The sequence below is a fragment of the Typopeltis vanoorti genome, chromosome 15 (genome assembly GCF_054136105.1).
Source record: "Typopeltis vanoorti isolate ZY-2024b chromosome 15, IOZ_Tvanoo_1.0, whole genome shotgun sequence".
In the NCBI taxonomy this organism is placed as follows: Eukaryota; Metazoa; Arthropoda; class Arachnida; order Uropygi; family Thelyphonidae; genus Typopeltis; species Typopeltis vanoorti.
Genome location: NC_143563.1, coordinates 109417373 through 109441551, shown reverse-complemented (window position 1 = coordinate 109441551; position 24179 = coordinate 109417373). Strand labels below are relative to the sequence as shown.

The following is a 24179-nucleotide window of genomic DNA, read 5'->3' as shown; positions in this document are numbered from 1 at the left end:
TTGCTATGGACGCAGTACATTATTTCACGCCATTTCTTAGTTACCAGTAACGTTATCGGTGATCACCGCAGAAGTTAAATATTCATATTCGCAGTTTCATTGCGAATATGAATATTTAACTTCTGCGGTGAAATGAAAATGAAAATGCAAAAAATAGGGAAAAAAAATCCTTAGCCCACTCACTGTGGGACTGAGTATATTAGTACCAATTATTACTAATATACTACGCTTGTAAAGTAAACCTGTAGTATGTTAGTAATATACTATAGGTTTGCAATCTTTCGTGGGAGGGAGTCACATAAAAAAAAAGTTCAGCCGATACCAGACGCAGAATGATATACAAAATTTCTGCTTGTCACTATGGTGATTTTCGCCATCAGCGGCACTGTTTACCTGTGGAACAGAACTCACGTATAAGCGAGAGCCGACAGGTATGTCAATAGACGTAATCTTTGGTGTTAAGAAAAGGAATTAGACTCGTTTTGCGAAAATAATTAAATAGCGACTACTTCACATCGGCAGACATTTTGTTTATGAAATTGTGCAAACGATTAAAAGCGTTCGCACACCCGAAAAATAGTCTCATCGACGGTGCATAGAAAAAATGATAATAATGGATTTCTCCTAACACTCGTTTACATTCGGTTTTTCACAGGTTATAAGGTTAGGGTACCCACAGTGGGGGCTCGTCCATAAGGGCTGCAGCCCCTCCAGTATAACAGGAAAGTTCCTGTTTTATTATCGCCGTTCTTAAATTTTTATATATTCATCTAAAAAAACGTTATTTTCTTTTTTGTAATACAATACGGCTCGACAGTATTTTATATAATTCATTTTGTAGCAACAGTTGTATTTTGCAATAGTCAATGTGCTGTGCGGACTAGAGCTAGTAGCAGTACTGGCTAGTATACCACAACGCTGAAGCTGCATTCAATGCAGACTGCACCATACCGCTACCTAGTGGGGGTTACGTGTGCAGTTTTGGCTGGTAGCATTGCAGTCCCACCACTGGTTACCCATTGTGCAGTCTGGTTATGTTATAGGGTTCAGATTTCTGGTTTTGGAATGTTGCTTTGCAGGCCTCAGTCGAGATATTTTGGTCCCTTCTCTCTCTCTCTTCTCATCCATAATTAGCTCCCCAATCCTGATCAGTACTCAGTAGACTAGACACCTTATTTATTTTATTTTATTTTTTCGGAATTAATCGAATTAACAGGCAAGCTTATCACAAGATAATGTAATGTTGCAACGAGCAATTAATCTCCAAAAGATAAGCTTAAATGAATTTAGAGTACTTTACTGATTTTAAATCGGGTTAGGGTGTTACGACGATAAAGATTTTTGATTTTAAACTTGATTTGAAATGACAATAATATGTCATCTAACGTCTTTTATTCTAAGGGTTGAAAGGGTTTTGAACCAAAATTTTTCATAATCAAATCGTACGAATTAATAATCTCGGATGGAATTTTTTGGTGTTATTAGAATTATTATTATCATCAGAGACCTTCAGGGAGTCACAGAATCATCGAGGAAAGCCACATACTACACACACACACACACCAACAATCCTGCTTGTTCTTGAATTCATTCATACTGCTTGCACACGCCACATCCAAAGGCAATCAATTCCAACCACGCACCACCCTCTGAGAGAAAAATCTAGCCCTCACACCCTTCTTGGCGACCTTCATTCTCAGCTTCCAAGGATGCCCTCTTCTCCTTTCCGTACCTTCCATAAATTGAAAAATTCCATCAATTGAAATCCTGTATGACTCATTCAGAAGGTTGTTTCAAACAAATCATCCCTCTTTCTCCTGTTTGCTAGTGTCTGCAGTCTACAAATTCTCAATCTGTCTTCATAATCAGTATTCCACAATCCTGATATTTTTGACACTGTCCTTTGCACTCTCTTCACTGTATCAGAATCAGCGGAAACCAGGAGACCAGACCTGCGCACAATAGTCCAAGTGAGGTCTTAGAGGCAAAATAACATCCTTATCTTTAAATGTGAACGTTCCTTTCAGCATTGCAATTATCTTTTGAGTTGTATTTGCAATCTTTGCCGCATAGTCCCTGACCTTCAACTTCCTATTTACTAATAGTCCAAGGTTCCTAGCCTCATCAGTTTATTCTAGCCTAATCCCACCAATATAATACGACATTGGATATCTAACCATGCCAAGGTGCATGACTTTACTTTTACTGACATTGAAATGACATCCATTTTCCCATGTCCACAATTTCAACCTATTGAACTCATTCTGCAAGTACTGCATATCAGCTACATTCCTAATTACCACTACCTATCTTTGCATCATCAGCAAATGGCTGTATGTCGCCGGTCAAATCCTTCTCAATGTTCATTAATGTACAGATGGAATACAGTGAACCGAGGACTGATCCTTGTTGTATACCAGTCTGGAAAAAATTGTCTGGGAAAAAAAAAAATATATATATATATATATATATATATATATATTTTTTTTTTTTTTTTTTTTTCCAGACAGAGTGAATTTTCCGAATTAAATTTTTTGTTCCGAACCGAAACGATATACTGGAGTGGGGAAAAAAAATTTGTGCCTGTAGAAGAAATCGTCGAAGATAAATATTCTAAAATCTGAATATCAGTTTCAAGTAGGATAGAAATGTATTTACAAAAAAAAATAAAATAAAATAAAATAAATACTTCGTTTCACTTCAGAATATTTGTTTGAGGATCAAAAAGGATTCGTTCTTCGGATATTTCAAGTCCCGTTTTATTCTCCAGGGAAACTAGGAGGCTACTCCTCTAGTTCTAACTTGGTGCCTCATTGGGTCTTTCGATTGGAAAAGACCTGCGTTCAATTCTTGTCGTGATAAAGGAAATCTTTTGTGGGCGTTTTCAATTGAAAGTGAGTTAACCGGTCTTATACGGAGGAAGTAGTTTTTTTTTTATCCCGCATACAGGAAGATCGCCCCGAGTACTCACGCAGTTTGCAGACAAAATATATTTAGTGCGCGTAGATGGTGTTGCAGATGATGTGTAGTGGAGGCTTAAGTAGTTTAGACAGTGAGTATGGAGTGGAGTACCCTCCTGCGATTAGTCCTTGGAGGTGTCATGTAAAAACTTTTTTTTTTTTTTTTTTAGAAATCAGTTGTAGGCTAGATTCTGCCTTTGTCATTAAAGGAAATGAGGCTCTTTCTAGACAACAGTGTTATTCAAGTCTCCTCTGTCTTGTGTGCCTAATTCTAAGTGGTATATTACAGTGTTTTCTGAATTAAAACTCGAATGTTTTTCCGAGAGCAAACCTCGTTATCTGTGCCATCAACTAACCAGGAACTGCTGACAAAAATGTGTCGCTAATCGAACCCCATGAAGTTATGTAGGCATTCTTGCATAGTTTGGAAGGCATTGCCGTGGTCTTCATGACCTGTTCAGTTAGGGAAGATAACTTCTTTTTCCTTAAATGACCACTATATCATGCTTAGGGCTCGACTCGAGAAATACGCTCGCCCCGCTAGTAGATTTTGCCTGCTGACGAATAGCTCGGAAATGACAAAATAGATTTTATTTTTTATGTTATAAAAAATAGCTTTCTAAACAATTTTTTTAACTTGAATAAAGCATAGAAGAGTATGCATAATTATAAAGGGCTATTCTAGTAATAAAAGTAATGTAGCAAATTCTTTTCCAAAAAAAGATGATCAATATTTTCCTTTTTCAAATGGTTTTTACAAAGGAAATCTCCACCCACAATACAGCACAAGTGATCACTTTATGGAACTCATGGACTTATCGGAGCATATCACTAAAAGTGCGGGGGAGAGGAAAGTGTTCCTGGGCTAGTGTATGTGTATATATCTCTCTCTCAATCACACACAAAGGGGTGTTCGAAAAAAACCGAACTTTTTAAATAGCGCGCCAACCAGTACAGAGCGTTCGCTGCTGTTACTGAGCGCACCTAACGGCAGGTTTTGTCAACAAACTGCCATGTGTCCTGTTCTGCTATGATCATTAGTCGTCGAGTTACATCCGCTGAAGTGAGCACGTGCACAAACTGTTCGTCGGATTAGTGACGAAGTGACAACGAAAGAGCTTGAAGAACAACGTGTGTGTGAAAGTTTGCTGCAAACTTGGTAAACATTTTAGAGACAACATTTCAATTACTTAACCAAGCATACGGGGAGGACTGTATGAGCTGAACGCAGTGCTATGAGTGTTTAAGCGTCTTAAAAAGAGCATAACGTCGGTCATTGACTGGACGACCTTCCACATAAACAGACGACGACCACGTAGAAAGAGTTCGTGCTGTGATTCGTGGAAATCGTTGTTTAACTGTCCGAGAAGTCGGACAGTTAAACAACGAAATTTGATGGACTTGCCATCAAATTTTGACTGAAAACTTCAGATGTGTTGTGTCAGTGAAAAATTCGTGCCGTGTTTGTTGACTGACGATCAGAAAGGGAACCGTATCGAAATCAGCCAGGAACTGCTTGCTTGTTCAAATGGTAATGAAAACTTTCCTAAGAACACAACAGGAGATGAGACTTGAATTTATGACTATGATGCAGTGGCGGCCGGTGAAAATTGTAAGTGGGGGGTGCTGCATATATATATATATAACTTTTTTCCTAATCAGTAACGAATTTATTAATAAATAAATTTACATATTAAAAATTGCTTTATTAAAAATATTTCATCCTCGCCACGAACAAACACCAGTAATAAAAGTTTCGTATCAATAGCAATGACAAATGCAAACGAATATCGGCGTTAGATCGCAGTGTATTTGTTTCGTGTAACGATAATTATTATTATTATTTGACTCCTCCAGGGAGTCCAAAGACTCGTCCCTCGATGAGTATTCAATTTAATTCGTATTCGATTTCAATGGTACTTTTGTGTATTTTTTTTTAACTATCATAACATGACAGTGAATCTACTTTGCAATGAATAGCATGAGTATTCGATTTCATTTATATATTTCAATATAATTGAAAAAATATAATTCTTTACATATTTTCAACAGTGACACTCGTCATAATTCAGCCTTGTATCTATAATAAATAAATAATTATATGTTATTTTAACAAAATAAAATAAGATTTACAAAAAAAAAAAGTTCACCACGAACACGCGCTAATAATAAACGTTTCTTATCTCACAGAAATAACGAGCGCAGGCATGAGATACACTGCCCAAGCGACAGTGTATCTAATGACGTAACGTACAACACAAGGCAAACGAATAACGGCGTTAGATCGCAGTGCATTTGTTTCGTGTAACGATGATTGAAAAGCCTTGTATCTATAATAAATAAATAATTATATGTTATTTTAACAAAATAAAATAAGATTTACAAAAAATAGATCACCACGCATACACACCAATAATAAACGTTTCATATCTCACAGAAATAAGGTGCGTAAGCATACTAAAAATACACCACCGCTTGAGCAGTTACAGTTGGGAATGACGTAACGTGCAATGACAAGCGCAAACTATCGGCGTCAGATCGCAGTGTATTTGTTTCGTAATCTAAAGCGTTAATCGAACATTTCCAATTAACTATTCAATCAATGTCAAAACATAAGCTGTAACCTTTAACATGTTGTATTGCATTTATATAATGTTGTAAGCATTGTTATTATTTATAAACACAAACACATTTTAATTTTTTCGTTGGGGGTGCTGCAGTGTCGCAGTGTTTATGTACGGGCCGCCACCGCTATGATGTTGAAACCAAGATGCAATCATCGCATTGGGTAGAGAAAGGATCTCCTCGACCAAAAAAAAGCACGAATGAGTCGGTCAAAGATCAAGCTGATGTTGGTTGTGTTTTTTTTATTGGAAAAGCATTGTCCATTATGAATTTGTACCATGTATTCAGATGGTAAACAAAGAGTTGTACGAGGAAGTTTGAGGGATGCTATGCGCAGGAAGAGGCTTGTATTGTGGGAAAATTGGATGTTGCACCACGACAATGCGCTGGCTCACGCATTGCTCCTCATCCGCAGTATATGGTAAAACATCAGACATCCGTCGGGCCCCATCCACCCTATTATCCGGTCTTACCCCAGCAGACTTTTTCCTGTTTCCCAAACTTAAAATCACTATGAAAGGACGTCGTTTCCAAACCACAGTGGAGATTCAGGAAAATGCGATAAGAGAACTGCGCGCCATCACAAAAAGTGCGCGCAGTTTCTGTGATGGCGCGCATCACAGAAAGAATTCAACACAGCTCAGTTTAATTTTCAGTTTCATCACAGAAAGAATTCAACAGACATGCCCATGGGCAAGGTGCCTCGTGCCATGTAACGAGTCGCGTTTTTGTAGCCAGTATAAATTGGAGGAATATGATGCTTCCAAGTCAATGCAACTGTGTCCGCCTACGGTAACTATTTCAGGATAGAAAAGTACATAGCAGGCCTGCGCTTTCCAGCTTTGATCTTTTTTTAATACTAATTGTTGTGTTCACTACTAACTTGTTGGCTCTAGTGTGGATGTTCTTTTTTCCCACTAGAGCGGGATTTCTTGCCAGGTAGGCTTTATTCTAACATTTATCCTAACGTAACTGTAAGTCGGTTGACTTAGAGTTTATTTTTCTTTCTTTTTTTTTTTTTATGCGTAAAGATTAAAAAAAAAATGAGTAAAATGATTCCAGTCCTTTCCAGCACCAGAACTTTAGGGATAGAGGTGCCAGGATGCGAGGAACCCAGAGTCCTCACAAAAGCTCTAAAGGTGATCATCGGAGCATAAAAATATCTACTCCTTCACTCTATATTGGGGTGGAAAGTTTCTCGTCGTAGTGGCATTATGCGATTTGAGCGAAATCAAAATTGAAATGATTTCCCACAAATTCGAAGAAAAATCAAATTTCATTAAATTCTCTCCAATCACTTAGAATCGTTTTTTTAATGAAAATATTCTGAATGAAACAAAAATTAATTTTTTTAAATGTTGTCTAGGCAGAGATAATAATAATTACATTTTCTTCTGAAAATCGTCCAGTTGAAACAAAAATGAGAAAGGTTCGACAGACATTTGAGTATTTCAAGTGCCAAATTTTCAGTTAAATTCGTTCAGCCAGAGACCGCATAATTTGCTACTGTCAAGACAAGCGGCTCTTGTAAGTGCTTATGCATTTTGTTAAACGCTCCTAAAAATTGGCAGAACATAAAAAACATGGAAGCTTTGTGAAATCTCGAGATGAACACGTACAGAGTCCCCTAGTTGAATATACATCTTCTTCATGAAATGGATGTGATGTTAGCGATAATGTCTGACGAAGCCATGCTAATCATTAAACTGACTCATAACATGCACAAAAATGGGTGTTATATATACATTCGCTTTAATTTTAGCTGTTAGTGAATTTCTTGGCCATTACTTTTTTTGTTCTTTGGTGGTATTTTCATCTCGATATTTTTTACCATCTAGTTATTTTAATCAATGATATAACTGTTTCTTTTTCACAACATCGATGTGTGTTTTTTTTTTTTTAATCGCTGCCAGTAATCTCATTTTTCACGTCTTCCTTCTTCACGCAAACAACTGTTTTTACTCCATCGAATATGAACAACATACATGTTGATACATGCAAGATAATAAAGGGATTTTATAAGATAAAGATTTTTCTTTACCTGGCATGTGTTGAATGACCGGAACGGATTACTTATAGGTAGTGTGGTGTCTGTTATCAGGGAGTGATTCAAGAATGATGAATAGGTTTACCTTCTCTTGCCTCTGTACATTCAGACGTGAGAATAATTAAGCACTAGTATACATTATTTAAGCATTATGTATTGCAATTATTAGAAATATGTCGGATACTGGCTTGATATTGGTATGAATACTATAAAACCGCTTCGGTGTTTAAATGTTTAAGTAGCTGGGAACAATTTAATGGAAATGCTTTTTATAATCGCACCGCACCCCCTTATTCATTACGGAACAAATGCCGTGTGCGAAGGTGATTTTCCTATCAAACCTAGAGTATCGCTCAAACAGCTCGGCCGCGACTTCCTCCAATTCAGTTTTGTATTTCGAAAGTTAATCTAGCATCACTATGGAAGTTATCTTTTTTCCTTGTATTTTAGTCATCCACTTATCGATATTGAAAGTAAAAACGACAATTTCCTTGTTGGATTTTATTCTCTTATCAACTGTGTAATTCATTTTAAGTTTGTCATACTTTCAATAATCAGTAATCGTGCAACCAGTGGAGAAAATTGTTCAGTAATTCACAAGCGTTTTTTTTTTTTACAACATTCTGCTCACACTTTCAATTGGAGCAGATCTGAAATTCAGATTGAAATCCAACTCTGCTTCGAAAAAAAAAAAAAAAAATGCAAATACTGGGACAAACTTGAAATTCCCGATTTTTTTTTTTTTTTGCTTTGTTCAAACAGCGATTTTTCTTCATTCAGTCAGGATTATTTTGCTCGTATGGATATTCACGGATGCCCAATGTGTAAATGAGACCTGATGCATAAACCTTTCCCTGCCTTAACATTTTTGGAAGTTAGCGAGTTAAATGTCATCTCGGCTCGAAATATCTACTTGTTGTCCTTCCATTGTGCTTTTTCTGTCAAATGCACACTTTTAGACTAATGAAGGAAGGAAGGACAGAAAACTTCAAATATTCAGGAAGAAGTTTCCTGTATAAGTCAACCGTCTAGCTGAGCTTTGGCTTGGCTGGGTCCTGGAGAACTGCTTACATTTGACTAGAGATTCGACCGCGGTTCTCTCAAATCACTTGATGTAATGGAGCCGCTGGGTCATAGGTAAAAACGTTAATTTATAATCTATATTATTATTACACCACACTTCCGGATTTCTTCCCGATACATTACGGGACAGCAACTAGCACCATCCACCATCCGCACCTTCCCATCCACTATACATTATAGTATTTTTGTTTGTAATTGCGTGTGTTCTCTGGTCAGTTTTATGGGAGAGGAACATCTTACTACTTCCGCTTCAGTCCGGCTAATTCTTCCATTTGAAAAAGCCAGCATAAAGATTCCTTACATCATTATGACCAGAACTGAACTCGGGTTTTTTTCCCAATCGCAGGACGCAAAATAAAATCACGAATAAATAGAACTTAAATAATTATCATTCTTTCCTTAAATAAATATAATGAATAAAATAAGGAGGAATGGGAAACGTTAGACGTATGCTCAAAATAAAACGATAACGTGGCCGATGTAGTTCAGAGCTATATTTAAATACGTAGCGTATTAATAATGAAACAGAACAGTTCAGAGATTAGCATAACGTCAAAAATTAAAAACGCATTTTCAGTATAAAGAAAAATCGTTCCATAATTGAAGTAAAAGCAAGTCCAAAAGGGATGGAGAGTTTGATTTTTCTCCTCCTTAAAACACACACACACACATATATGTACATGTATCTATGCCGAGGGATCAATATGTCTAAATGATTACTGCAATTAATTTGGCTTCATTGGGTTCAGATTTTGTTATAAGCTGATAGCATATTTTTAGGAAAAAGTCGGGGGGGGGGGGAGAAAAAACTAATAGATTCTCAGTGGTTTAATTTCACAAGGAAAATGAAACCTCATGGAATCCTGTCTATTAGATGCTTTCTCAGGGTTTCCCTCGATTTTTTACAGTTTGTACTCTCGCTGTCATCATGTCCTCTTTGCTTCCGTTAACTTTAAAACAGAAAATATTCTTGAATTACTTTTTAACTTTTAATGAAACTCATAACGATTTTTAATTTCGAAGAGAAACCTTTAAATGCTCCACCTTGACGATTTACCTATTTAGAAATATTTTGACGATAGTAGTTTTAACGATTATGCAGAAAATGTTGCGGAATCAACAAGGCAAAGCACGAGCACCATTAAACAGGCTCAAGTTCTCAACAAGTCGAGCGAGTGGATGCTGTTCTGCTGCTGAACAATCGAAAGAGACGTTTCTCCAGTAATGCAACGCCTAATCACTGCACGTAGCACTTCCGACGGGAGAGAAAAAAAAAAAAATCCGAAGTCTTAAGATGGTCTTTCCCCTCATCCAGTAAGAGTAAAGTCTAGGATGACACCTGGGCCATCTGATTATTATCTTTCTTTGCTGTTGAGGAAGTCGAGACTGGCTGTCGAGAGTTTTCTCCTCGAAGAGGATATCGTACAGCTAGCGATGAAAAACATAAGAGCATAATTTTATTCATTGATGTTTTTTTTAATTGTGATTTTATTAATGATAAATAAAAAAGTGAAAATTCTTTAGTTTGGCGTCACGCTTATAAATTTGAATTTTTCATGTTATATTCAAGTTTAAAATGCATGAAGGAAAGTGAAAGACAACTTTGTGATAGTCGCCAAGCGGAGTGTCGGAAATATTTTAAGAATTCTCCTGATCAGCGGCTCCTTCAGTTGAAGGAACTGTCTTAAAAATAGAAGAAAGAAGTAAGTGATCAGAAAGGAGGGTTGTTCTTCCTTTCGTTATCCTTGGCATGGGAGTTATTTTATTTCCGTTCCTTTCACTCGAGTGGTTATCTTACGAAGAATTCCGCTGTTGTGCTCGTGCCAGATTGGTTATCAGCACCGTTGTTTTCCTTCTGAGATAAAGGCTTGATAATCGAACAATTCTTTAAATATTTAGAAGATAAAACGCTTAAATGAATGTAGATATTGCTTTGTGCATGATCAACAGCACGGAATTCAAAGTCGTTTGTCCGACACTCCAATTCTTTGCCAGATGCAGAAACCAGTAGTTCATATTAGTTATCTCTTTATTGACATCGTTCAGGTTGTTATTGTAATGTGATTTGCTAGAGTTTGAATAACAAATATTCTGAATATTTCATATTTTTAGATTCGAAGGTCTGACAGTTATAGTTAATAAATATGGATAAGCCGTGCTGTAATTATAAGGCTGGAGTGACATACTCTTGTAGATGGGATAAGACGAACATAACTAAAATAAGCAAAATAAAAACAACATAACGATAAAAAGTTTAAAACAGGTATGTTTTCAGGTTACCGGGATTCATTTCATGTATCAAGCAGTACTGCTTGTAATACTCATTCATGTTTTTTTTTTTTTTTTTTTTTTTTTTGTATCATATGAAATAGTCCGCTTACACGAAGCAGGTTTTTCCTTTATAATATTAGGCTTGACCAACAACAACAACAAAAAAAAAAAAAAAAAAAAATTGATTTGAGAAACAAATACTTAAATATTATACCAATTTGAACGGTGACAACTGCATTTATATAATAAATAATCGTCACATGCTGTTACATTCCACATTCGACATTTTGTTGCGTCACCCCCCCTAACCTCAAAGGGTTTTTTGGGAGTGAAGTCTGCTGGAAGCAGAAGAAATATTGACTTTACATAGAAACTCAAGAATAGGTCTAGACCAGTGTTTCGTAAAAACTAATCCCCCGGGGAATTAGTTTTCGTTACGAAAAAATATTAGAAATCATGCTAGCTAGCAATGTTACTCTACCAAATGAAAAATGAGGAAATTTTTAAAATCGTCAGTAAATAACAGAATATCCTTTTGAGGTATGCATTCACTGCATAACGATATACTGCTTTTTTATTGCCATGTTTCATTATACGTCATCCAATAGGGAAACGAGAAAATCGCTCCCCCTCTCGCATAATCTTTTTATTAATAAAAATTCACTAATAATTTATTATTAGTGAAGCGGAGCAAACACTTATATAAAAATAATATATTGGTATAGGAAATTACAGGGCACGATTCGAAAAAGTATACGACAATTCGAAAAAAGAAAAGAAAAAAAAGACTAAAGAAAGTCCTTTAAGCACGATTACTGAAGAAAGGTTGAGAAACGCTGGTTGCAATTTGCAGAACTGAGGACAGGATGAAAACGGCCATCACTTCGGTGGGCGGTAGCATATCAGTAGAACTGAAAGTTAATGTCAGTAGAAACCCGATATTCCTCTGAACTGAAATTTAAAACTTTTTTTTATTTTATTTTGTCGCATTGAATAGTCCCTAAGGATTTTTGAGAACAGTTTATTTTTTCCTTGTCAAATTCTGTGACACCACTGTGTAATCCCTTCAGGAGTCTCCATATCTCAGTCGATATCATTGATGGAAATACTTCGAATCCAGATCTTTCCAACCATAGGAAAGACCTGGGTTCGAATTCCGTGTAGAACAAAGAACCTTTTATAAGGCTTTTTCAGATGAAAGTGAGTTAACCAGTGGCATACTGCAGTGAAAGGGTTTACTTCCTACAGAAGCAAGCAAATCAGCAAGATTTGATGATTAACAGACAGTACAGTGGTCTCCTTGTCCTAATTGTAATTAATTTGTAATTCATAACAATTTCCGCCTCTTTCACTTCCACTGGGTTGGTTCGAATTTGTTTAGCAGTACTAGTGATATTAGTAAGAGTACTCTTAGTGTGAGCATTTCCAAATTAGTGACTGCTGCGTATCCAATCACGTTAATATAAAACGTGTCACTTGGTATTCCCAGTTAACTGTCTGTCACCCTGTGTCTTTTCGATATTAGTCCGAAGTTGTTTCAAATATTGCTTTGGATTAGCAACGTTTACTCGTCGACTGGAACTCCTATCCAGCAGAATTCGTCTAGTAGTAATTGTTCGGAATAACGCCGCAAAAACTCAGGCTACGAGGCTAGTATGCTATATCTGTAACTTGCGTGTTTTCTCCTGTTTGGTTTGTCTACTTTTTGGATAAAGAAAAATCAGAATTACTGGAAGAAAAAACCCTCCACCACCGTATGAGTCCAGCTAACTCACCTTCAGATTTATAAAGGCTCTGTATTCTAGACGGGGATTCGAACCGAGGGCTTTTCAACAAAAATGCATTGTGAATAACTGAACTTAAGGAAGCTGTACAGTAGTAGTAATTTCGTGCTTTCTAGTTGAGTTTTTCAACTCAACTAGAAAGCATGAAATTAGTTTCTGCGATTCCCCCCCCCCTTTTTTTTTTTTACTGCTCCTTGCACAGATATTAGCAGTGAATATCGCTGCATCATTCACAAATGCAAGTGCTTAATAAGTATTCCACATTATATTCGATTTTCTATTACTTTATAAAAGATTCCCGCATTTTTCTGGATTTTTAAATCGTATTTACCTGAAAATCAATTTATGAACACTTATTTAGAAGCCGCTTTAACTGCTAATACTGAAAAATGAATCCAACCGAAAACCGGATTTTGACAGAACGTAGTATTAAAAAGTGTTAAATGGAAAACACATTTTCACTATATTTATACGCAACATTTTGTATTAAGAAAATCCGATCCTGTTTCTTCTTATTCAAAAATAAACACACAAATAAAACAACATACAAAGAACCTAATTGAAAATTATCTAATATCTTAATGAAAAAGCTAAAAATTCCTCCTTGCCATCTCCAGGCCTAAAAAGAACCGTAACATGGAAATAAAACGTTTCGGCGATTCTTCATCGTGTATGGAATATGCGAAATATAGGTGTAGTAGAAAGATGAAACAGTAGGGGTCGAAGAAAGAGTTTCACTTATTTATGTGCTGAATGATCTCCTAATGGAGGAGGGAGGGAAGTCATCATTGAAGTGACAGCACGTCATTTTAAATGATCGATTCCCAGAAGAGCAGCAGTCGCGAAAACGTTGCAATGCTGTTCTTTGATTTGGGTTCAGCACCTTTTGATGAGGGGCTCTTAGAGGACTTGTAAATGAAAGTGACTTCGCTGGTCTCGTATAGAGTTGACAGAGTTTTATCCTGCATAATGTACAGACCGGCTAGAGAACACACGCGATTTACAGACGATACTCAGGCCATTTCTCTTCTTGAAGATGCGAAGAGAGATGATAAACCAGTTGCATTAAATGCCAATACTTCCCCTCAGAAGGTATCATCCTTCTAAGGAAGGAAAACATAATCTAGTCAAAATTCCATTGGAAAAACAAATAAACGAATATTTTTTTAAACTTTCAGATAAGGCATGTTAATATTTAGAGACGCAGGATCTAAAGATAGCAATCCTTTACCGATACATAACTGTGACGTGCTTACAAGTCTACCTCGATTACGAACTGTTCATAAAATGCTGAACATCTGGCTCCATCCTCACTTGGAAGATATAATCAAGGTTCTCAGGTCTGTGGGCTGTCCGAGAGACAAATGACTAAGTATTTGATATTTTGACAAATGATATTTTCTAGGGTTTATCTGAAATACAGAAGTGCAGCTGGGGCAGAATCCTTAAATCGTCTCTCAAACAATATACCTTGCCAGTGCTTCGTCATCCCAAGCCTGCGAGGTTGTTCGAGAATATCTCTCGGGGGGGGGGGGGATGTCGACTACTAGATCTGGATTGCTAATAGATAGATTTTTTCCAATCCTATGAAAGAAGAGTGCAGTAGAACTGTCATCTTGGTATAATTTTTTTTTTTTTTTTTTTTCACGTGAACTACTGTCGATTGCATTTCTAGATATCCCCAGGTTCACAGTGTTTCCATTTCGTACCGGGACAGTGTAAATGCTTCGTCTCTGCCGATGATGTTTCCTTATTCCCTACTTATAGATTATTGTGATAATTTTATTGTGGTATGTACCAAATTGCAAAATCTGTCAGTATATGTTCAGCCTGTGGATTAGTTAAAGCAAGACAAAAGTATGGGTAACTGGGTTCTTCTCCCGTTTACAGAGGGATGGCGACACTGGAAGGTCTGCATAAGATTTGATATTGAATAGTGCCGTAACGAGGGCGTGGCGAAAGAGGCGCCGGCTATGGGCGCAACTAAGTTTGGGGCGCAAAACGTTAAAAATAAATAAATAGATATGAAGGTCCGCTATTTTATATTGTATTTTTAAATGTCGGCAATACGCCGCTTTAGACACACACAAATTCTGCAAGTCATTTTGATGGGGTTAATAGGAAGTATTTAACATATTGCATTTAGTAAAATTTAACTTGTTACATTTAAATTTTTCAAAATTTTTGTCATTTTTGGATTAGGTGAGCGCAAGTTAGACACTTGCCACAGGCCCTTCTTACCCTCGATACTGTACTGATATTGAATAAGATTTAGTGTAAGGAAATGCGGAACTGATGGGAGTATCCCAGATTACGTAACAAATTATCATATATTTTCGTAAAGGCAACAAAATTAACTGTTGAGGACCATCTTGAACACTTAAGCTGTAAATGCCTTGTCTATAATGATAGAGAATCAGTTTCAACTTAAGTAAGGGTTCTTCCTTTTACAGAGAGAATGACAACACTGGAAGGCCGATCCGAATTTCCAAGGAACAACTTTCATTGTGCCAATGGCGCCTGTATGGACACTAAATTTAACCATCGCAGCAGACCTGGAACGATGGATTATCGAACAGTTCTCATTGGCCGTCAAGGCAACCATTCTGAATGTGGACATTGTTCTGATACTCATGTTGTCCTACAGGGAACTGATCGGAGGACGCTAGAAGAAATATTTCATAAGCATCAAATGTTCATATTTCGTGCTGATTATTGTTGGGACCATCGTAAACAGCAGACAGGTTTTATTCCTTAATCAATAACGGACGAATGTATACAATTCCTTATGTTACATATCGATAGCAGTTTTTATGGCCAAAATTGTTATGCAAATCCTAAGCTCTGACTGTATTTTCAAAGTATTAGTACAGGAAAACGTCGCTTAACGCGAATTCGATATGTGGATATGCGCTTAGCACGATTGAGTGAAATGATACTATTTCCCGCTTTACGCGAGTGGTTAATCAGTTAACGCGATTTTTTTACGTTATGGGAAATTTTACGTTACGAGAAATTTTTTGTCGCCAATCTGCAGCGAGTGGAAAAGCTGGAAGTCATTAAGAGACATGAAAGTAGCGCTAGTAATACAATGATTGTACGAGACCTGGGATACAGCGAGTCTACAGTTCGGACCATATTAAATAAGAGCAAAGAATGCAAAGAACAAGTAAAAAGGTGCTCCTGCTTCTTTAAACATGCAGATTACCCGAAATAGAAGACAGAATACATCGAGAGTGAACGTCTTCTGTCACTCTGGATTGAGAACTGTAACCAAAAAAGAATACCGCTTAGTACACGGAATTCAGGCAAAAGCTCTCTATATTTTTACCTCATTGAAAGAGACCAAATTTCAAGAGGAATGTGAAAGTTTTACTGTGATGGTTTGACCATTTTAAAAATCGAACTGGGCTGCATAAAGTAAGAATAACTGGGGAATCTGCTAGTGCTAATAAAGATTCTGCGGCCAAGTTTCCTGAAGAATTACAAAGGATAATTCAGGAGGGTGATTATGACGATCGGAAAATATTCAACGTCAACGAAATTGGTCTCTTGAAAGCATATGCCAACAAAAACTCCTAGCTAAAACTGAAGCATCTCATCAAGGATACAAAGAATCTAAAGATCGTCTTACGCTTTTATTAAGAGGCAATGCAGAAGGCGACTTTAAACTCAAGCCTACGAGGGTGGTCTGAAACGTTCTCGGGCTAACAATGAAAAAACGAATTTATAATTTCAAAATTATTTTTATTTTTCAATATAATCTCCCTTAAGACTAATACATTTATTCCAGCGATGCTCCAGCGCCATTATCCCGTCCCTGTACTGGTACTCAGTAAAATCTGCAAAATACTCCTCTACAGCTGCAATGACCTCTTGATTCGAAGAAAAATGCTAACCAGCAAGGAAGAGTTTTAGTTTTGGGAAGAGATAGAAGTCAGAGGGAGCCAAATCTGGGGAATAGGGTGGATGTTCCAACAATTCATAGTGCAGATCCCTTAATTTTCCCATTGCCAAAACACCTTTGTGGACAGGTGCATTCTCCTGATGAAAGGCGATTTTTTTCTTCTGCAAACCGGGTCTTTTCTCACGAATTTTTTCGTCCAGTCTGGTTAAAAGGTCGGAGTGATATTCCCCGGTTATTGTTTTACCCTTTTCAAGATGATTAATAAACAAAATGCCTATATCATCCCAAAAGGCCGATTTCTTTCCTGCTGATGGAACAGACTTTGTCTTCTTTGGAGCAACAACCGACCTCTGACCACTGTTTTAACTGCTGTTTGGATTCTGGTGTGTAATGGTGAATCTAAGTCTCATCCATAGTAATAAATCGACGCACAAAATCAGTTTTGTTCTTGTTAAAACGCTTTCCAGCACTGTTCAGAGATTTTCATGCGAATGCGTTTTTAATCTGCTGTGAACAAGCGTGGCACCCATCTTGCGCATAGCTTTTTCATATAGAATTCTTCATGCAAAATATATCCTACACGTTCTTTTGAAATGCCTATAGTCTCAACAATTTCACGCGCTTTGACTCGCCGGTCATCCAATACCATATCGTGCACTTGATCAATGATTTCTGGTGGTGTTACACTTTTTGGACGTCCTTCACGTGGATCACCTTCAAGACTGGTACGGCCACTTTTAAACTCGGCAGCCCATTAATTGTCGAACACGAAGGAGAAGAGTGCCCATAAACTTTTATAAACTTCGAATGAATTTCTTTTGACGTTAAACCTTCTTTTACAAAGAATTTTATAACTGCACGATACTCAGTTTTATCCATTTCAAGGGACACAGATCACTTTTGCTTCAGACAGGTGTATAAAAAAACTACTTGATAGAATGACTTGTAATTTCACATGGATGCTTATGACAGATGCACCAACTTAGAAAAAAATCTTGCCGATAGTATTACCATCTATGGTAGAGGCCGAGAACCTTTCAGACCACCCTCGTATATTAGTTTGTCGTGCGCAAATTCTGAGATCTAAATTATTGAAGAAATCAGCAGAATTGGAAAAGAACTTGGATTTAATGAACTGGATAATGAAGACGTGAGAAACTTGCTCGATTCCCATTCATAACAGTTAAGCGAGAATGATCTTCAACTAGAAAATCAGCGTGCATATGACAAAGAAGATAAGAAGTGCGAACAAGAAGAGAATGTTACAACTAAGAAGCAACCTGCAAAAGAACTTGAGCTAGTTTTCAATGACATTGAGCATGATAAGGAAAGTTTGTTTGTTGCTGGTCCTGATATTGAACGAAGCTTCGAAGTCCGCCGAAATCTTGATAAAGCGATCGCCAGCTATCGCAAATTGCATGACAAGATCAAAAAATCGATCACGATTCAAAAAACTTTACTTATTTTTTTTTGTAAAAAAGTAGCGCAATCAAATGCTTAGACATTAAATAAAAATTTATGCAATTGATTTTTATTAACTTTGATGATTTTATCCTCTAATATAGCTTATAACGTAATTTTTTTTCTAATTTGGGCTAGCTGATGGATGAATTATAATTATTCCTATCGTTTATTGTATTTGCTTAACGCGATTTCGCTTAGCGCGCATTAATTGATGGATTAATTAATCGCTCTAAGCGAGGTTTTCCTGTATTATTTTCTGCTAACTTTGTGTGCGAAACACAATAGAGCTGGAGTAAAAGTATCATTATAGATCTCATATTGAACTTAAACTGTTGGACGATGGCTATCCTCAACAGCAAATTTTATTCACTTTAAGAAAATTTATGATAAATTGTTTAGTAATCTGGGTGCATCTATTCAGTTCCACATTTCTTCAAACTAAATCGTACGTAATACCAGAAAGCGCGCATTTGAACAGGGGATAAGCTTTTGTCTGATCTAACATATGGTGAAATGCAAATCTTTCAGTGCATGAGAGAAGACATCGAAAAGTTAGTGCTGAACATTTTTGCGGGTTTTGCCCTGCCATTCTTCCTGAAACAGTTTCACATCTTGCCAGTCGCTGTGAGAAGGCTTTATTAGCAGTGCCGGCGCTAGGGTCTTTGCCGCCTGCATGCAATTTCTATCTAAGCGCCCCTGTAACGATCCGGGCGTGTGTGGTTCTTTTACGATAATAAAAATTTAAATTATTTGAAATTCCTTAAATAAATTTTGACAGACCAGACACACGCTGGTTCGCTAAATGTAACGAACCGGGGGATGTTGACTAGGCAGGATAATCGTTAAAAACCCGAATATTCAAAAAATTCTTAAAAGTTAAAGCAAATTTTGACAAAGCCACTTCACTTTAATCGTTGAATATAATGATACAGGGATTATAGCCTTCTCACCTACCCGAATCGCTAACGAAATTAAAATGAATTTTAATTCAAGTTAAAATTTCTTTGAACTAAAGTTTAAAAAATTCTTGCATTTTACTAAATTCTTAGTAACTTGTAATAATTTTTATAAGTGGAACTATCTTTTAGGAAAATATATAAAAGAAACTCAAAATAGATGAGAAAACGAGAAAAGAATTCAGAAATAATTAGACCATTTAATATAAGTATTCAAAAAATAAAATCTTCACAGAATAACAGACAATAAATCAAATTACATAAATATAATTGAAATTTTTTATTAAAATTTTAGGGTTCTTGATTTCATATTCACAAAATTAGAAATAATGGTCTTAACGTCTAATTCCGCACATATATCATTTTCAATAGCTATTAACGCCAAACTAACAAGTCTTTTTTGTGACATACTTGTTCTTAAGTAGGTTTTAATCAATTTCAACTTGGAAAAGGAACGCTCGCTACACTAACAGGTAAGGTTAATAGTATTCTTAAATCAATTGAAAAGTTAGGGAAAGATAAATTATTGGACACAATAAAATTAAGAATATCGAAAGGGTTTTGAATATTTAAATTATCCTTTCGAAAAATATCCCGGAAGCACATAACTCGTCATATTGTCGTCATAAACTATTGCATTTACGTCTTTATTGTCGCCGTCCTTCAAGAAAATCTCTGAATCGTCATAATTTTTTCTTATAAAAAAATTCTTTTCTAAATCTTCGTTATTAATTTGTAGTAATCTATACAAGAAATTGATATTATCATAATATGTTTTTAGTTGTTCAAAACGTTCTATTAACGAACACATTGCAACGTCTAAAAGTGTATAAAACACATTTACTCTAAATTTATCTTCTGGCGATTGTGGCGTTTCGTTATGATGCTCGTAGTCAAATTGTCGTGTCTTCTTTCATCGTCGAACTTCCTTACCAATTTTAAATTCTTGTTCTCCATCCACCTCTTAATTCAGTTCTTTTGCCATTTTTAGAACTTCTTTAAAATTTGTATCTGATCGATACTCTTGTAAGAATATTTTTAAGTTTTCGATAGATTCTAAAGCAAGTATAATGTTCATATTTTTGTCTTGGAAGCATTTTACTCACAGGGTTTATTCTGTTAAGTAAATCATGCCAAGTTATAAGAGAGCAAAAAAATTTGTAGTCCTTTATTTTAGCACAAAATGTTTGCTTCATGCTGTTTCTTTATTAAAATTTTCATTATTTAAAATTTCAAAAAGTGCATCGTAAATTTCTCCTAACTGATATCGTAGAGGACGAATTGCATTAATTTTACTTTCCCATCGCGTTTCTGATGGCTGTTTCAATGTTACATTTTTTACGAACTTTAAAAGGATTGCCCAACGTTTGTAAGAGAATGAAAAGAAATTATATATTTCTTGAATAATTATAAAGAAACTAATTGTATCTGCATTCACTTTGGCTGCATAGTTGATGATTAAATTTAGGGTATGAGCAGCACATGGCACGTAAAAAGCTCGAGGATTTTTGTTCAAAAGCAAATTTTGGAGTCCATATTTTTTCCCCTTTCATATTTGCCCCATTGTCATACTCTTGACCTCGCATGTCTTCAATGGGAATATTTCATTTTTCCAGTTGTTCCATTATTGTTGTACATAAACCATGTCCTGTGGAATCTGATACATCTGCAAAACCTAAAAGGTTTTCCCTGATCTTGACAATTCCATTGTCACAGGAAACAAAGCGAATAATAATGGTCATTTGTTCTGTTTTACTTGCATCAGGTGTGCAGTCTAAAATTATGGAATAATATTTAGATTTTCGAATTGATAATAAAATTGTATCCCTGATTGCGTTACTTAAAGTTTCCAATATATCATTTTGACTGTCTTTACTCAAATAGTGTACTCTGTTGTTTCCTTGTAGGGCCCTTTCGACATGATTTTCCATAACGGGATCAAACTTCGCAATCAGTTGATCTCCTCTTTGACAGCGTCTGGAACTGGGTAGCCTCTCCTGTCTTTCTCTGGACGTCTCTGGAACCGGGTCCTGTATACTTCTGCAGCAATCTCTAGATCCGGGCAACCCCTTCTGTTTGCTTCAGTCCCTTTTTATTATACCTCCTCTGAGACCTTGCATGATGTTTGGCAACCCCCAAAGAATCAGTACGATTCTTTCATCTTAAGTTTCAAGTTCGGCACGCCTTTTGTTCTCCTCTGCTTTCTTTTAATTGTAAGTTGCCGGCCATCGGAAAGTTATTTAAACCTTTCTGACTGACTTAGCAAATGTTTACGCTTAGAGCCTGCAAGCCTTTCTCATACAAACAAATTTTAATAACAATCTTTCTAATGCCGCCACGTAGATCTATTACATGCATGATAAAAACATTGCCTTTGTTTTTAACACTCTAACATATTCTTATTAAAGCAGTATAACAGTTAACTTCCAGAGTGTTATTTACAATACCATCTAAAACAAACTATACAGTTTGTTTTAGAGACAAACAAAGTTTATTTTTACAATATCCACATGGGATTTAACCTAAGTAAACAATCGAATGTAATGTGCTTTGGAATATTTAAGCTACAATCGAATTTTTACAGTACCATATGACTGGTTACGTAGCAACAAATGTTTTGTAGGAAAATTCGTTTCTGCGCATAAAAACCGTTCACCGTTTCACTTTAGATTCTGCAGGCAAGCATTTAGCCTGCTCTCGCTGCAAAATTGTAAACAGCCGGCAGTATACAATTTTTTAAAAATTTTTATTCGGTGTATCTAGCCTTATTTATTTCAATATTGATCATTCTAAGAATTTTTTTGTTTTTATGATAAAAATTTTGTTTCTTAAAAATGAACTTATGAACCGTTCCCCGGCGGCAGTGCCCCCCCTTCGAAGCATCGCCCGCATGCTCTGAATGCCCGCTTCCGTCGGCCCTGTTTATTAGGATGAATATGTTAAGATTACAACTGATGCGCCGGTTTCCCTCTTCACTTAAAATCCTTCGCATATTCGTCTGCCCTTATCACTAATGCTAGCTCGGCGTCTTTTTTTTTTATTATTTAAATATTAATATTTACTGTATTTTCACTTCTCGAGACTTGTTTATCATTCCTTGTGTAGCATTCCTTGATATTTCGGTAGATTCGTTTACGTTTTCGCTTATAAAATTTAAACAAATCTACATTTCATGAAGTGTTCCTTACTAATAATAATGAACTTGAAGTTTGTCGTGATACTAAAATTTGCGTTGAGAAACTGACTGCAACTGGTTAGTAATTATTTCTTCTTTCTGTTTTTGAGCTGTTGTGACATTGCTTTATCTTCAATAAAGCATTATATAAATTACGAGGCGATTTTTTTTCAATAGAGTTAACTGTCGAAGAAATTCGCTGTCGATTAATAGTCCAAATAGTGGCCGAAACGTTGGGTAATAGCACGCCATTGTGGGTGGGCAACATACGCTTCCTACAAGCTACGGTCTGACTGGCTGCGTATTAGGCCAAATCGCCATTCGGGCGAAAGGTTTCAGTCCCGCAGCATTACAGGGAAGTCGTCACACTCATGCGAAACTTTTCGTGTGCTGTCGTTCTTTGTAATAAGAACAAACTTTTTGTTTTATTTTTCATTCAAGCAACATCACTTGAAAAAAGTAAATGGTTTCAACGGATGTTCGAAATGCTGGCGCTGTGGAGGGTGAAAAGGTAATTTTATCGGAACAGGGACATTTGCGAGGTTTTGTGGGAAGAAGTTGAAATGTTCCATTTATATTTAAATGTAATTCTTATTGCGCTGTTACATTTTTGCACTATTCGAATAAAAGAGACGAGAAAGGTTTCTTTTTTTAAATCGAGACTACTCGGCCAAATTGAGAATCTTTCCTCGAATTGAATGCCGCTATAATGCGAATGAGTCTCATTCCAAAATGTGGGGGACAAAAAGATCTTATGGGACATTTTCACTCCCAGTGGGAATAGACAAATACCCTATGCTCTTCTGTCTGAAAAAAAAAAAAAATCTGGCTCGTTCATTGTTTTTTTTTTTTTTTTTTTTGCTTCATAATAATAAACAATTTAATAAACTGGTGTGTGTGAGGATTTTTGGATTTGGAGGAAAATTGTAGATAGGAAGTTAGTGGTGATGTGAATTTTTCATGTAGTACTATCATATCCTGTACACCTCTTGAGGGTACATGGCAGGAATTTGATGATGATGAATTTGGCCGACCAAAGAGTCCGTTGGACTTTAGCCTAAAGGTGTAGGGATCATAAAGGACTACTAGCAGCCATAATTTCATATGACTTTCGTAATGCTCAGGACAATTTCGTAAAATAAATAGCATGGCCATAATATTAATTAATATACGAATAATATTTTTGTTTAGTGTCTTATTTCTGGCCAAGATTAAAAAATAGCAGTTACTTCTTTCATTTAATGCGTATAATAAAGTACGTTAACGCGTACTTTGTAAACAAAGCACGCGTACTTTGCTGTATTTTCATTTTTAATACCTGCTGTCGTACAACCGCCCACTGAACTTGCAAATCTGCTGGTGAAAAAGGAATGCGATGACTGCAAACCTGACGTCATTGTAGAAGTGGTTTCGTAATAATCTGTTCATGTGCTGAATTCATGACCAGCGCCCAAAAATCCGAGCTGGAAGCGTACTAATTATGTAATCATTTGATAGCACCGACAGCATGCGATAAAGATAAGCGCACTTATCTCGGTGAGTGTGTGCTCATAAAATACCAGACACAAAGGCCGTATTTTCATAAACACTTATCGATCGTTGGTGAAGCAGATAAACCGATGACTCGCCCATAACGAACGACTCATTTGTCATTTTATCGTTATACCAGAAGCAGTTACCCCTCTACAAGCTACTGCAATTTTAATCCTTTCGGCGATTGATACATCAGGTGATAATTTATCAATCTTTTCAACAAAGATTATGGCATTCATTCCAGTTGCAGTTTAGCATGAGGACAAGGAAGCTCATTGGTAAACAGCACCGAAGCGACTGACATGCAGAAAGAAATTTCTTCTTATGAAGTAATTATAAAAGGTCTGTAAAATTATTTTAATAAAGCTGTACTA

The 24179-nt window shown here is 36.3% G+C and overlaps 1 protein-coding gene across 1 annotated transcript in view; it reads left to right on the top strand.

Annotated features, from left to right (window-relative positions):
- Positions 1–4553: 4553 nt before the first annotated feature.
- Positions 4554–24179, top strand: part of LOC150099069 (chitin synthase chs-2-like) — a 92600-nt gene continuing 72974 nt past the window's right edge. Inside the window, exon 1 of the mRNA XM_090405806.1 lies at positions 4554–4572. The gene's annotated coding sequence lies outside the window, so the exon portion shown is untranslated. The remainder of the gene's footprint in view (positions 4573–24179) is intronic.